At 41.4% G+C, this 13,080-nt stretch overlaps 1 protein-coding gene across 4 annotated transcripts in view; it reads right to left on the bottom strand.

The window, feature by feature from the left end:
* MGAT5 (alpha-1,6-mannosylglycoprotein 6-beta-N-acetylglucosaminyltransferase) overlaps positions 1-13,080 on the bottom strand; it is a 557,249-nt gene that overhangs the window by 506,319 nt on the left and 37,850 nt on the right. For 3 of the 4 annotated variants that reach the window (XM_078070704.1, XM_078070706.1, XM_036106945.2), the window contains exon 2: positions 8,963-9,062. The exons of the other annotated variant lie outside the window; for it this stretch is intronic. The gene's annotated coding sequence lies outside the window, so the exon portion shown is untranslated. The remainder of the gene's footprint in view (positions 1-8,962; positions 9,063-13,080) is intronic. 4 annotated transcript variants of the gene reach the window in all.

Below are 13,080 nucleotides of genomic sequence, written 5' to 3'. Positions count from 1 at the left end.
GGGACTCCAGGATCATGACCTGAGCCGAAGGCAGTCGCTTAACCAACTGAGCCACCCAGGCGCCCCACTTTTGATCTTTTTGACAAGTGTACATCTTCCCCAATCAAGATATACTAGCACATTTTTATCACCCTAGAAAGTTCCTTTATGCCTGCTCTCAGTGAATGCCTAGACCTTAGACGCAGCTCCTTGGTCTGGTATCTATTATTGTAGAAAGTTTTCCTATTCTAGAACTTAATATAAATGGAATAATACAGCATATTAGTCTTTTGTGTCTTGTTCCTTTTATTAAGCATTACGTTTTTAAGACTCATTCTTCCTGTTGCATGTCTTGGTAATTTGTTACTTTTTTTTTTTTTTTTAAGATTTTATTTATTTATTCATGAGAGACAGAGAGAGAGACAGAGGCAGAGGGAGAAGCAGGCTCCCCACGGAGCAGGGAGCCCGATGCGGGACTCAATCCCAGGCCCCTGGGATCATGACCTGAGCCGAAGGCAGACGCTTAACCGACTGAGCCACCCAGGCGTCCCAATTTGTTACTTTTAATTGCTAAGTAATATCCCATTGTGTGAATATACCATAGTTTGCATATCTAGTCTCCTGTTGATGGATACCTGGGTTATTTTTAATTTTTGGTATTGTAAGTAAGCTACTGTAAACATTCTTGCACAAGGCTTTTTGTGAACACATATTTTCGTTTTCCGTGGATAAACACCTGGTGTAAAGTGGCCAGGTAATACGGCAGATGCTTATTTAGCTTTTCACGAAACTCCCAGTTTTCCAAAGTCATTGTATCATTGTTTCGCCTACTAACAATGCAGGAGAGTTCTGTTGCTTCCACATCTATGTCAGTGGTTAGGAGTGTTAAATGTTTTTACTTCTAGCTATTCTGGTTGGTTTGTGATGATATCTAATTATCATTTTAATTTGAATTTCCTTGATAAATAACTATGTTGAGCATTTTTTTCATGTGTTACCAGCCATTTTTATAAAGCTTCTTTTGTGAGGTGTTTGTTCAAGATTTACTCAGTTTTAATTTAGGCTGTTTTTTTATTTTGAGTTTAAGTGTTCTTTATATTCTGGATACAACTCCTTTGTCAGATGTTGTTTTATAAATATTTTCTCCCCACCTGGGATTTATGTTTTTCTTTTCTTAATGGTATTTTTGCTGCATGCTGAAGTTTTTAGTATTAACAAAGTCCAATTTGTCAGTATATTATTTCATGGTTATTGCTTTCTCTGTGTTCTCTATGATTTTTTCACTCATACCAAAGTCATGAAAATATTCTTACATTTCATACTATTAAACTTTATGGTTTTAGCTTTTAAATTTAGATCTTTGATCTGAAATCTTCTGTGTATGTGTGATATATATTTGGAGATTTTCTAGATTTGTACTAATACAGTAGTCACTGGCTATATGTGGATAAATTTAAATTAATTAAAAACAAATTAAAAATTCAGTTGCTAAGTCGCTCTAGCCAAATTTCAGGTGCTCAATAGTCACACACAGTGACTATCATTGTCAATACAGATATCGAACATTTCTACCACTGCAGAAATTTCTATTGGAATATTTTATTATCACTGATTTCTGATTTAATACTATTGCAGCCAGAGAATATCCTCTGAATGATTTTGACTTTGGAAATTTATTGAGGCTTGTTTTATGGCTTAGAAAATAGTCTACCTTGGTGAATTCTTCCCATGCACTTGAGAAGATAACACAATCCTTTTCCTGCTCTTGGGTGTAGTGCTCCCTAGCTGTCAGTTAAGTTGAGTTAGATCTTCCATGTCTTTGTTATTTTTTTTGGTCTAGTCATCCTATCAAATGCAGAGAGATGGGTGGTAAATTCTTCATCAGTTGTGGACCTATCTATTCTTTAGTTCCATCACACTGAAAATTGTTAATTTTCTTGATCGCTTACCATGTCATTATTATGAAATGCCTCTCTACTTTGGTAATACTTATTGTCTTGAAGTCTACTTTGGTTATAAAATATAATAATGGTAGATTATTAATGGTTAATTTTTGCATTTTATATCCTTTTGCACTTTCCATTCTTCCACTTTCAACTTTTCTGTGTCTTTAGGTTTGAAATGTGTTTCTTGTCAACAACATATACTTTGTTTGTTTTGTTTTGTTTTGTTTTTGTTTTTCAGCCAGTTTGACAATCTCTAGCTTTTAATTTGGCTCTTTAGTCCACATGCAATTACTGATACATGCAGGTTTTTTTATTTTTTATTTTTTTAAAGATTTTTTTAAAAATTATTTATTTATTTATTTGATAGAGATAGCCAGAGCAGGAACATAAGCAGAGGGAGTGGGAGAGGGAGCCCGAGGTGGGGCTCGATCCTAGGACCCTGGGATCATGACCTGAGCCGAAGGCAGACACTTAACAACTGAACCACCAAGGTGCCCCAAATGTAGGTTTTAATCTACTGTAGTGATATTTAATTTATATTGCTCCATCTGCTCTATAGTTTTTGTTCCTCCCTTTCTGCCTTTGTGTGTGTGTGTGTGTGTGTGTGTGTATGTGTGTGAATTAAATATTTTTAGGTATTTTTATTTTCTGTGTTAGTTATTATCATTTATGTCTTTTTATGCAAGTTTATTTTTTAGTGGTTGATCTAGAGATTATAATATGCATCTCTAACTTGTCTCATCTACAATAAGAAATTATTCTACTATTGTACAAACAATGTAAGAATCTTAAAATAATTACTTTAATTATTACTTCCTCACCCTTTGTGCTCTTATCATATATTCTATTTCTAAATATGTCAGAACCTCACATAGCATGATTATTTTACTTTAAAAGTTCAAGAGTCTTTCAATTGTGTGTGTGTGTGTGTGTGTGTGTGTTTGTGTGCATTGTGTATGTTTAATGTCCTTTATATTTACTAACATGTTTTCTCTTTCTGGTATTCTTTATTTCTTCTTCAAGAACTGGATCTCTATCTGGCATTGTTTCCTTTTAGCCTGAAGAATTTATTTTAGTATTCCTTATAGTGGAGGTCTGTGTGAAACAATTTCCTTAATTTTGCCTTGTTGAAAATATCTTTATTTTGCCTGCCTTTATTTTTGGGAAATAATTGCACTAAAACTAGAATTCTAGATTGATTTTTTTCCCTCCTCTCAACACTTTAAAGATGTCATTCTACTGTCTTCTGGGCTCCATTGTTTCTAGTAAGAAGCTGTAATTTCTATTGTTGTTCCCTTTATGTAATATGTCTTATTTTCACTGGCAGCTTTTAAGATTTTCTCTTTGTTTGTTTCTCAGCAGCTTGATTATGATGTGTCTAAAAGTGCTTTTATTGGTGTTTGTGTTTATCCTTCTTTGAGTTTGCTGAGTTTATTGCATCTTCAGTTAATGTTTTCCATATATTTCAGAAAATGCTAGGCCATTCAAATAGTTCTTCTGAGACTCAAATTATATGTTTATTTGAACATCATATATTATATATATTTTATATATATATTTATATACGTTACATATAACATATATATCAGATATCTTGAATGTGGAACTGATTGTCTTCAATTTCACAGATTCCTACCCCAATGTGTCCAGTCTGCTAATAAACTCATTGAAAAGATCCTTTATCTATTTTTCATTTCTAGCATTTCCATTTGGCTCTGCCATTGTCCAACTGTTCAAACATGTTGTTCACTTTTTTCACTCTATCATTTTATATATTTATTATTGTTATTTTAAAGTGCTTGTCTGATAATTCCAAAAATAGTTCTATTCTACAGGTCTGGTTTTATTTACTGTTTTCTCTTTGAGGAAAAGTAATTTTTGCTTACTTTTTCACATGTCTTTGAGTTTGATTTGGATTGAATTTAGACATCATGAATTACATAGAAATGGTAGAGTCTGAAGAAAATAATAATCGTATCCAGAAAAGAGTAGACCTTTTTGTCTGGCAGGCCACTCCTGAGAAGGTTTGAGACGCTCTTGTCTGTAGTTGATCTTGGTCTGAAGGTTTTGCTGCTTTAGTTGGATTCAATCTGCTCCAGGCTTCACATTACTTGACAGAGGAGTCAGAACCTTCCCTCTAGCAAGACTTGCCATGTGAATGCTTGGGGAGAATTTATCAGTCCTTCTCTGTCTTCGACCTTCTCAGGCCCTGTTTGCCTTTGTCTTGCTCCTGTCTCTACCCTCCCGCCCTCTCCCAACTACACATGGCCCCTGCCTTGTCCTCAATGCAAGGCTTGGGGTTTCTCTCAGTGTTCCTGTGCTGCCCTAGGACTTCAGCAGGGGCCGAGGTGTCTTCTTGAGCTCTCCAGGCCTTCCCTGAATAGGGAAAAGGACCTACCTTAGTAAAGTGAGGCTATAAGTATCAGTGGAATTTCTCAGTTCTCCTTAGACACGGCAGGTCATGCGCACCTGTAGCTGGGAAAAGAGGAGATGTTCTCCTCAGCTCTCTAGCTCCCTCCCAGAGGCAGACCCCCGCTGCCTCATAATTAGCCAGGCTCTGAGTTCCAGGGTGGTGGTGGTGGGGGGAGAGGCGGAGCTCCCTTCCGTTCTGCTCAGAGGCCAGCAGGCTCCCCACACCTGTGCCTCGGGGCTTTTGCTCTTTTCCCCTACCCCCAAGCTGTTTTGCGAGCTCCCAGTGAAGGCCCAAGGGAATGAGTCAGCGGGTGGGTGCAGAACCCTGTGTCCTAGCTCCTGGGGAGTCTAAATCGCCCTAACATCATCTAAATGTGCAGCTGCTGGTTCCTTATCAGTTTCCTCTTTCCATTCACTGTGCCGCCAAGCATAAAAACAGCTCTCCTAGGAGGTCATTGCCCCTTTTTGTATTTGGGTTCAGTGGGTTTCTTTACAACCTGAATGCTCTTACATGCGTTAAAGAATTACGATTTTGTAGATTATCTGGCTCGTGCTTATTGCTAGGGTGGGAGCAATTTTCCTGTAACTTTCGATATCCCAAGTGGAAGTGGAAGCCAACATAGCTTTTTCTATCCAGTTTTATGTTGGAATGGTTACAAGCAAATCCTAATTGCCTTTTTAATGTGTTCTCTTCACGTTCTCACCATCACCATTGAAAACAGCTTCACACGGAGGTGATAAAAAATTTGAAACCTTCTTTTATTTTACTACCGTTTGCAAGAATTAAAGTTATATTTAAAGATTTTAATAGGCTTCCTTTTCTTTTATTGACAAATGGTATGTTAAATTTTATTTTATAACAATAACGCAAACAGAGTTCAAATGAAAACTATCTTTTGCATATCAAGTATTTGAAAATAACAATGAAGCTCCAATTTACAGAACAAGCAGTCACCAGGAACCTAGCTGGGTTGCTAGTACGAGCAATCAGCCACAAAACAACGCTTATCTGTTATATATGAAATAGAGATTTGGGGCTACACTGCCTAGAGCTGCACCCGCCAGAAGCCCCCAACCACCTTCACCCTAACAAGTTGCACCTTAGGGCTGTGTGCCCTGCTCTGTGGGCATTTGGATTATGAACTCTAGCGGGTCCGTGAGTCCCTTATTCACGGTGGGCAGCTGAGTGCTTTGCAGCCGGCCGTTGACATAGAGGTCCAGATGGGACTATTCTGGATGCCACCTGAGAGAAGCATGCGCCCACCACTGAACCTTGCCACACTTGGGTCAGGCTTCAGGGAGCCCTGGAAGAGACTGCTGTGGCTAGAGGTGCTTGACCTTGTGTTCCTGTCACCCCAGGCTTCTGTGGCTGTGCAGAGGGCTGAGAGAATCATTATCCCATGGTCCATCTTAAACCATCGGCCCACAGTGGTCGCTCAGAGACCGGGCACACTCACACTGCTTCCTGGTCGCTCCCCCCACCCCGCCCTTCTCTCACTTAATCCTGTGTTCTGAGTTTTACTCTCGCTTGTAGGATAAAATGCAGATAAAAATGACAGATAAGGGGTGCCTGGGTGGCTCAGTCGTTAAGCGTCTGCCTTTGGCTCAGGTCATGATCCCAGGGTCCTGGGATCAAGCCTCGCATCGGGCTCCCTGCTCTGCGGGAAGCCTGCTTCTCCCTCTCCCACTCCCCCTGCTTGTGTTCCCTCTCTCGCTGTGTCTCTCTCTGTCAAATAAATAAATAAAATCTTAAAAAAAAATTAAAAATGACAGATAAATAATGGGCAATATTTTAGTATAAGTATGTCTCAAGTATTGCTCGGGACCTACTTACATTAAAGAACTATTATTTAAGGAGTCAGTTATTCTTTATCTGAAATTCTGTTTGTTTTTCTTGTTTTGTTTTTTTTAAAGATCTTATTTATTTATTTGTCAGAGAGAGAGAGAAAGCACAAGCAGGCAGAGCAGGGAGAGGGAGAAGCAGACTCCCCGCTGAGCAGGGAGCCCGATGCGGAACTCAATCCCAGGACCCCGGGATCATGACCTGAGCTGAAGGCAGATGCTCAACCGACTGAGCCACCCAGGGACCCCTCTTATCTGAAATTCTAATGTAACTGGGAGTCTTATGTTTTTATCTGCTAAATCTGGAAAGTCAACTCTTTTGGATATAGCCAGCAATAAAGCAAACTCCTGATTATTTTTGTCCTTGGCTAGCTATGTTGAGTTGACCAGCACACTCAACTTCTGTATATGCATCAGCTCCATCTATGTGACAGGGTTGGGTGAGACTCAAATGAGATGATGAAAGTAAATCCTATTGGTACCTGCTCTGCAGAGGTAAGGGCCAGCATAACGATTATGGAACTCTAGGTAAAGCGACTAAGCTCTATTAAAAGTACTTTTGCATTTCAGGTGGTGTGGCGGCCATGAGGGAGATAGGCTAGAGAAGTTAGGGCACTGTGAGCCTCAGTTTGAATCCTGATCCCACCACTTTACTAGCTGTCGGATGTTAGACAAACTACTCAGCATTGCTACACCTCAGTCCCTCTCTATGTAAAATGGAGATGCTATTAGGACAGAGCTCATGGGGTGCAATATGCTAGCGCTTACCGGAACACTGGCAGGTAGCAGGTGCTTGGCGGGTGAGTAGGTCATGCCTGTTTTGCTAAAAGGAGACTTTGGTACTCCTCCCACTACATCAAACAGGAGGTTGCCTCCTCCACCTTTTCATAAACATTTCCCTGAGATATTAATAGATGTCCCACAGTAAAAAAGTTCCTATGATCAAAAGTTTGAGAAATGCTGCACATTACATGCACTGTTGAAGCTTCACACCACACATTTGCACATCAAAGCTTCTGAGATGATCCATTACAGAGAAACGTGTTCTATTTATTTTCCCACGATTTCTTAAACATATTTCTACATGAAACACCTCTTTTATGGCCCATCTATTAACATCCTGTGTAACTATCTTCACCTGCCAACATCCTTGTTATAAAAAATCCTTCCAACGCAAGGGAGAAAGTTAAGAGGTACTACTATTAATGGGCAATGCGATAAGAAATAAAGGTTGATTTAAAGTGATAAAAAGGGGCTCCTGGGTGGCTCAGTCAGTTAAGCCTCTGCTTTTGGCTCAGGTCATGGTCTCAGGGTCCTGGGATTGAGCTCTGTGTAGGGCTCCCTGCTCAGTGGGGAGTTGCTTCTCCCTCTCCCTTCATCCCTCCCCCCACCCCCACTTGTGTGTACACCCTCTCTCTCTCTCAAATAAAAAAAAAATAAAGTGATAAAAATAATCAACAGAGGCAGTGCAAATAGTGGTAAAACTTCATGGAAGTTAGGGGTTGGTATGATGTTACAGGTGAGATAAACCTTCATCTACTAAAGAGAGTCCAGAGATTTCCCCTCAAATTATTTCGTAAAGCTAGAGGGACATAAACACAGTAGGTGTAGGCAAGGCAGTAACTACTCCGACAACTGAAAACAGGGATTGGGTGCGGGGGGAGCATCCACGGAGAGGACTGCCTTTCATCACACATCCCTCTGTAAACCTGATGTTAAAAACCTGCTCATGAGTTACTTGGATAAAAATTTACAAACAAACAAACTCTGAATTCTCCAAGTTTTCAGGCTTGGTTAACTCTAGGCTGGACCAACCCTAGACCTGATGACAAAGATACGTCCAGGTAAGGACCCCCGCGTCCCCTCCACTGGCCAGTGGAGTTTTGATTGATCACCACTAGCCAGCTGCAACTTCATGCACTACTTCCTACTCGCTCCCTTTCAGTCTGTGCTTGCTTTAATAATCTTCCCGCCCTCCCTCCTTCTTTTCTTTTTCACATTTCACGCCGTCCTGCCATTCTATATTGCAATGTAAGATTAAAAAGGAACTAATAAGCCCAGGGCCACTGGCTGATTGGCGAATTCAACTACTATAATATCTAGACAATACTGGGACTGTTTTTCCCTCCCAGCAACTCCACATGTGCCTGCTTCTATGTGGCGATTTTTCTTTTTTTTAGCAAAAAGATTCTGAAAATTCACCAGTAATCCTAAGATAAGAAGAATTTCAAGATGCAGCAAGCTTTAGAAATGGGCTCCAGATGCATTATCTAAGCTCCCTTAAACTGCCAAAGCAAGCCAGGGTGGCCTGAATGGCTTATTAAGTGATTGATTCCGCCTAGATTTAATTTCTGGGATTTTTGGAATTCAGGCATGGTCTAGACTAAAGCATTAGTCTTTTACTGAGAAATCTGAATTTGCTTCCCCCTTGGTATATATGTGCAGCTCACATTAGAGACCAAATTTCACCCATCAAAACTCAGCTCAGAATTCATTTCCCTTCTGAACCCCCATTTCTCCCTTCCTTCCCCAGACACCTTTACTCATAATTGCCCGTAAGGTCTCATACACACTTTTGTGCCCACATCTCCTATGCTGTTCTACAATCTGTTTCCCTGTCTATCCTGAATTTACTAGAAGGTAGATTTTAGACATACAGATGGTGTGTATAATCCCGTCCCGTTGAGCGTGGGCAGCACCCATGGATACGATGGGATAGCACTCCACTGACCAGGTTATGGTACGTCGTGGCAAAGGTGATGGGATAGTCAGTCCAAGATTACCTTACGTATGTCAGGCTATCGCAGCAGGTGGTGGGGACACAGCACGGCTGATATACTGATGTTCGCCCGTGGAGACAGTTTGGACTTCTGATCCGCAGGACTGTCAAATAATAAATGTGTGTCATTTCACGCCACTAAGTGTATGGCAATTCATTACAGGAGCAATAGGAGACTGATAAGGGTTTCAACCCCTGCCCTGTTCTCTCTGATCTTGGTGACTCTCAGTCATGTGCTTACCCTCGTTGCTACCCAAAAAGAGGCGACCTGACCCAGATTTTCTATCCTGGATTTCAAATGTGAAGTGAACTGAGACCAGAATTAGAATGGAAGGCAGTTGGAGCTAAATCATCTTAGCGCGATACCCAGAATCTGGCTCTTAAATGAATTTCAGCAGCTGAGGTCCTTCCCAAGGCTGACCATTCTGATTTCCCTTTAAGCCAGTGAGCACCCCAGCATCTTCTTAAATTCCTTTTTTTTTTCCTTAACTTAGTCAAATGCAGCTTCTTTTGCTTGCAACCAAAAAACAAACAAACAAAATCCTACCAGCTATCATTTGGTCAGCACTTACTATCTTCTCCCCAAAATATTCTTTCTGGCTTGACTTTTCTTTCCAAGTACTGTGCTTTGCCTTTACTTACATTTTAACTTTTTATAATAATTAACACTTTACACTTCAACTCTTTACAATGACTCTTAGAGTAATTCTAGGATTAGCTATTTTGAGACCGATTTCCCTTTAGGGAAACAGACACAAAGGGTTAACTTGCCCACTGTCGTCACATGGCTGTTTCTAGCAGCACCTGAATTCAAACATGGTTTTGACCACCTTCACCCATCCATCAGGCTATCTTGCTTTAAAATAAATGATGTTTGTCAAAGAAAGATTAAAAGTATTGCTCACAGAGGGAACAGAAGAATCTACGGTTAAGGGCAATGCAGCTATTGTAGATAGAGAAGCCATGGGAGGAGATTATTTGAGAAGGGAGGAACCCTCTGGCTACAGGAATCAATCCACCAATGCTGATTGTTCCTCCCAGTATTGTGTTCTGTGCTGTGATGTTTGGACAAGATATTATGGAAAAGAATTATGAGAAACAAAAGACATGCTTCCTGTTCCCATTGATGATAAGGCCAATAGCAGCAAAGAAAAGGCTGTTGGAAGGATTATAGGAGATAATGCCAGGAAATCTCTCAGCAAGGTGTTTGGCAAGTAATGAGGCTAAATAAACATTTACCTAATTCTAGGATTGACCAACATCTCTGTCAGAAAGAGATTCTTCCTTTAGAGGGATTGGCCCCAGCTTGTGGTCCTGATCCTATGTTGGTGGGTTTCCTGCTTACTTGTCTGAAGGCAATCTTATTTTCCTCCTTTTTTCGACTCTTGGAGGGCTTTTCATTTTGAGGTCCCACATATCCCCCCCTCCAACGCCTATCAGACAATGTGGCAGGATGGAGTTTTCTCCCTCCACCTCCCCATTCCCTCCCTTCTTGGACTGAATGGCCAGAAGGCCATCTTTAATGAGGACAGAGTGTGGGCTAAATAGTGCCTCAGAGCCATATTGTTAGCAGCGTTAGCTAGAGAAATGTTGACTGTCTTCGATGATTCCCTCTGAGGCTAGGTATCAGACCAATACCCTAGAAGGAATGAAAGGGCCCCAAACCTTCCCCTCCAGCACCATCTAGGGGAAACTGTGACAGTCCAAAGAGGAAGAGGTGGGGGCTGGGGGAAGGGCAGAGATAAAAAGATCAAGAGACAAAAGGGAGAACTGAAAGTGGAACAGAGAGGAGGTGAACTGAGAAGGATGAGTAATTCGTTCATTCATTCTCTGGATATGTATGGGCATCTTTTCAGGGAATGTGCTTGTGGGAAAACGCTCCTGCCCTCGAGGAACTCACATGCCAGTGAAGATATGGACAATAAACCTGTGAATAAATGAAACAACTAGATGATTTCAGAGAGTGCCACATCCTAAGACAAAGGTACAAGAGAATGATGTAACAGAGAGTCCCTGGGGGTGAGAGTGGGGGGATAAGGTGGCCTCGGCAGGTCTGTCTGAGGAGGTCTGAAAGATGAAAAGACAGCATGTGGAGATGAAAGAATGTTCCAGGCAGGAAAAAGAACCATAAGCCAACGTGGAGGTAAGGAGAAAGACTGGTCCAAGTAGAAAGAAGACAAAAGTTCGAAGTCTTGGTGGCTGCGGTCAAGCAACAGCAAGTAGATCATAAGCCTGGGATCCGGGGACATGCATTTCTGCTCATCCTTCGGTGAGATTGACCAAGGTGCGAACTTTCTCCCAGAGGACTCCACCAGTATACTTTTCCAAAGGTCAAGGGGAAGGGCAGAGATAACTGTGCATAGTTTACAGATGAGGAACCCAAGGCACATTAGTGAGATGGCTCTCCCAGAGGGACCGAGAAAATGCAGAGCTGAGCCACGGTGAACCCGAGGCATCTCCACCATGGCCACTCTTTCGCTTAAGCCATGGAGATTTTCTCTCGATCTAGTGCATAGGCTGCTGCTCTTCAAGAAGTTTGGGTTTTCTTTACTGTTTCAACGATGTCCTAAAGAAACCTTAAGGTTTCTTCCTAGCATTAACTTTTATTATTTGGCAATTCTACCATTTTCCTTCTGTTTTCTGTCCACTCTTCTCTTTTTATGAAGTCAAACCTACCTCCCCCCACTTGGTTTTTTCAGCCACCTCAGCAGGCCTCTAGAGACAGAGTCTCTTGGGCCAGGAGAGAATAGCCTTTTCCATGTCTAAGAGAAAGGGAGGTGGGCTTTTAATCAGAGGATCCCTTGCCAAGTGCTCTGGAGCAGGGGGGTAGAGTGGGCTTAGCTCTTACCCCTCCCCTCTGCTTATTCTGATAGTCCCACTCACCCGAGTACAGATGTCATAAGGATTCTCAAACTTCATAGAAGGTGCTAGAATTTTGTGTGGAGCCTGGTAAGAATGCAAATTCCAGGGCCCTACCACCCAAGGCTCTGACTCAGCAGATCTGGGACAGGGCCCAGGAATCAGCATTTAAAAGATATCTCCATTCCCAAAGTATTAAAAGTAGTTTTGTTAAAAACAAAACAAAACAAAGTAGACATCTCCAGCAATTTTTCTCTATATCAAAATAAATCTGATTCTGGTGACATCAATAGTCTTACTTCATCTTTCAATTCAAATATGTGTATTAATACTAGTTTCAAAAGCATTATTTTTCTTGAGTATAATTTGAATTTAATATTGAGTAAATATTAGATATTATTAACACGACTAGAGATAAATTAAAGGATACATATCATAAGAAGGTTAAAAAACCTACTTCAACTTGGTAATTAATTTACCCACAGCTAGTTGTAAAAGCAACTAAAGTACCAAGTTGCTATTTCTCAGTTATTTATTAAAAAATAATTTGACTCAGCTTCAATCTCAGTCAGTCCTGAGGACCCTCCCTTACCAGAGGTCACAGAATCAATAAGGCTTAAACAGTGTATGAGAAGTGGTGGGGGTCCTCTAATGTTCTGTCTATCAGAGGTGCCCCTGATAGCTACATTTTTTAAATTCATAGGTACCCCTTGAACCTGACAGTTCTCCTGCTTCCTGGCTGGGCTTGGGGTCTGGGAACCTGGCGGGGAGGGGAGGGCTGGGATGCTGGTGCCAAGTGCCCAGCCTCTCAAGCAATTATTCCTTCCACCGACCTGGCACCTTCTTCTGGAGGCCTCTGCACAGCTGTATGGGGGTCGGGGGTAACACTACCAGGGGAACCCTCAGAATTCCTCTCCTTCCCAGTCCGGGCACTACTCCGAAATCTGCATTTGTAATAAATTCCCCCAAGGAAGTCTGACTTCCAGGAATGCTGCCTTAAGGGAATATATTCTGGATTTCTGTGTTCATGTGTTCATTCACTCATTCAGCAAGTGTTTCTTGTCCTCTACTCTGTACCAGGAACTGTTCTAGACACCGAAGAAGCAGTGATCAAAACAGGCAAAAGCCCCTACCCTCATAGAGCTTACATTTCTCTGTCATGAGACTGACAATAAATAAGCTAACAAAAATATACATACGATGCAGAGTCAGGTGGTGAGGGGAAAAGGCATGCAGGGGAAAGGGAAGAGGGGTGGGGGCGTT

Source organism: Halichoerus grypus, chromosome 4 (assembly GCF_964656455.1).
Source record: "Halichoerus grypus chromosome 4, mHalGry1.hap1.1, whole genome shotgun sequence".
NCBI classification, from domain to species: domain Eukaryota; kingdom Metazoa; phylum Chordata; class Mammalia; order Carnivora; family Phocidae; genus Halichoerus; species Halichoerus grypus.
The sequence above is the reverse complement of the archived record's forward strand: the minus strand, read 5'-3'. Positions and strand labels throughout refer to the sequence as shown.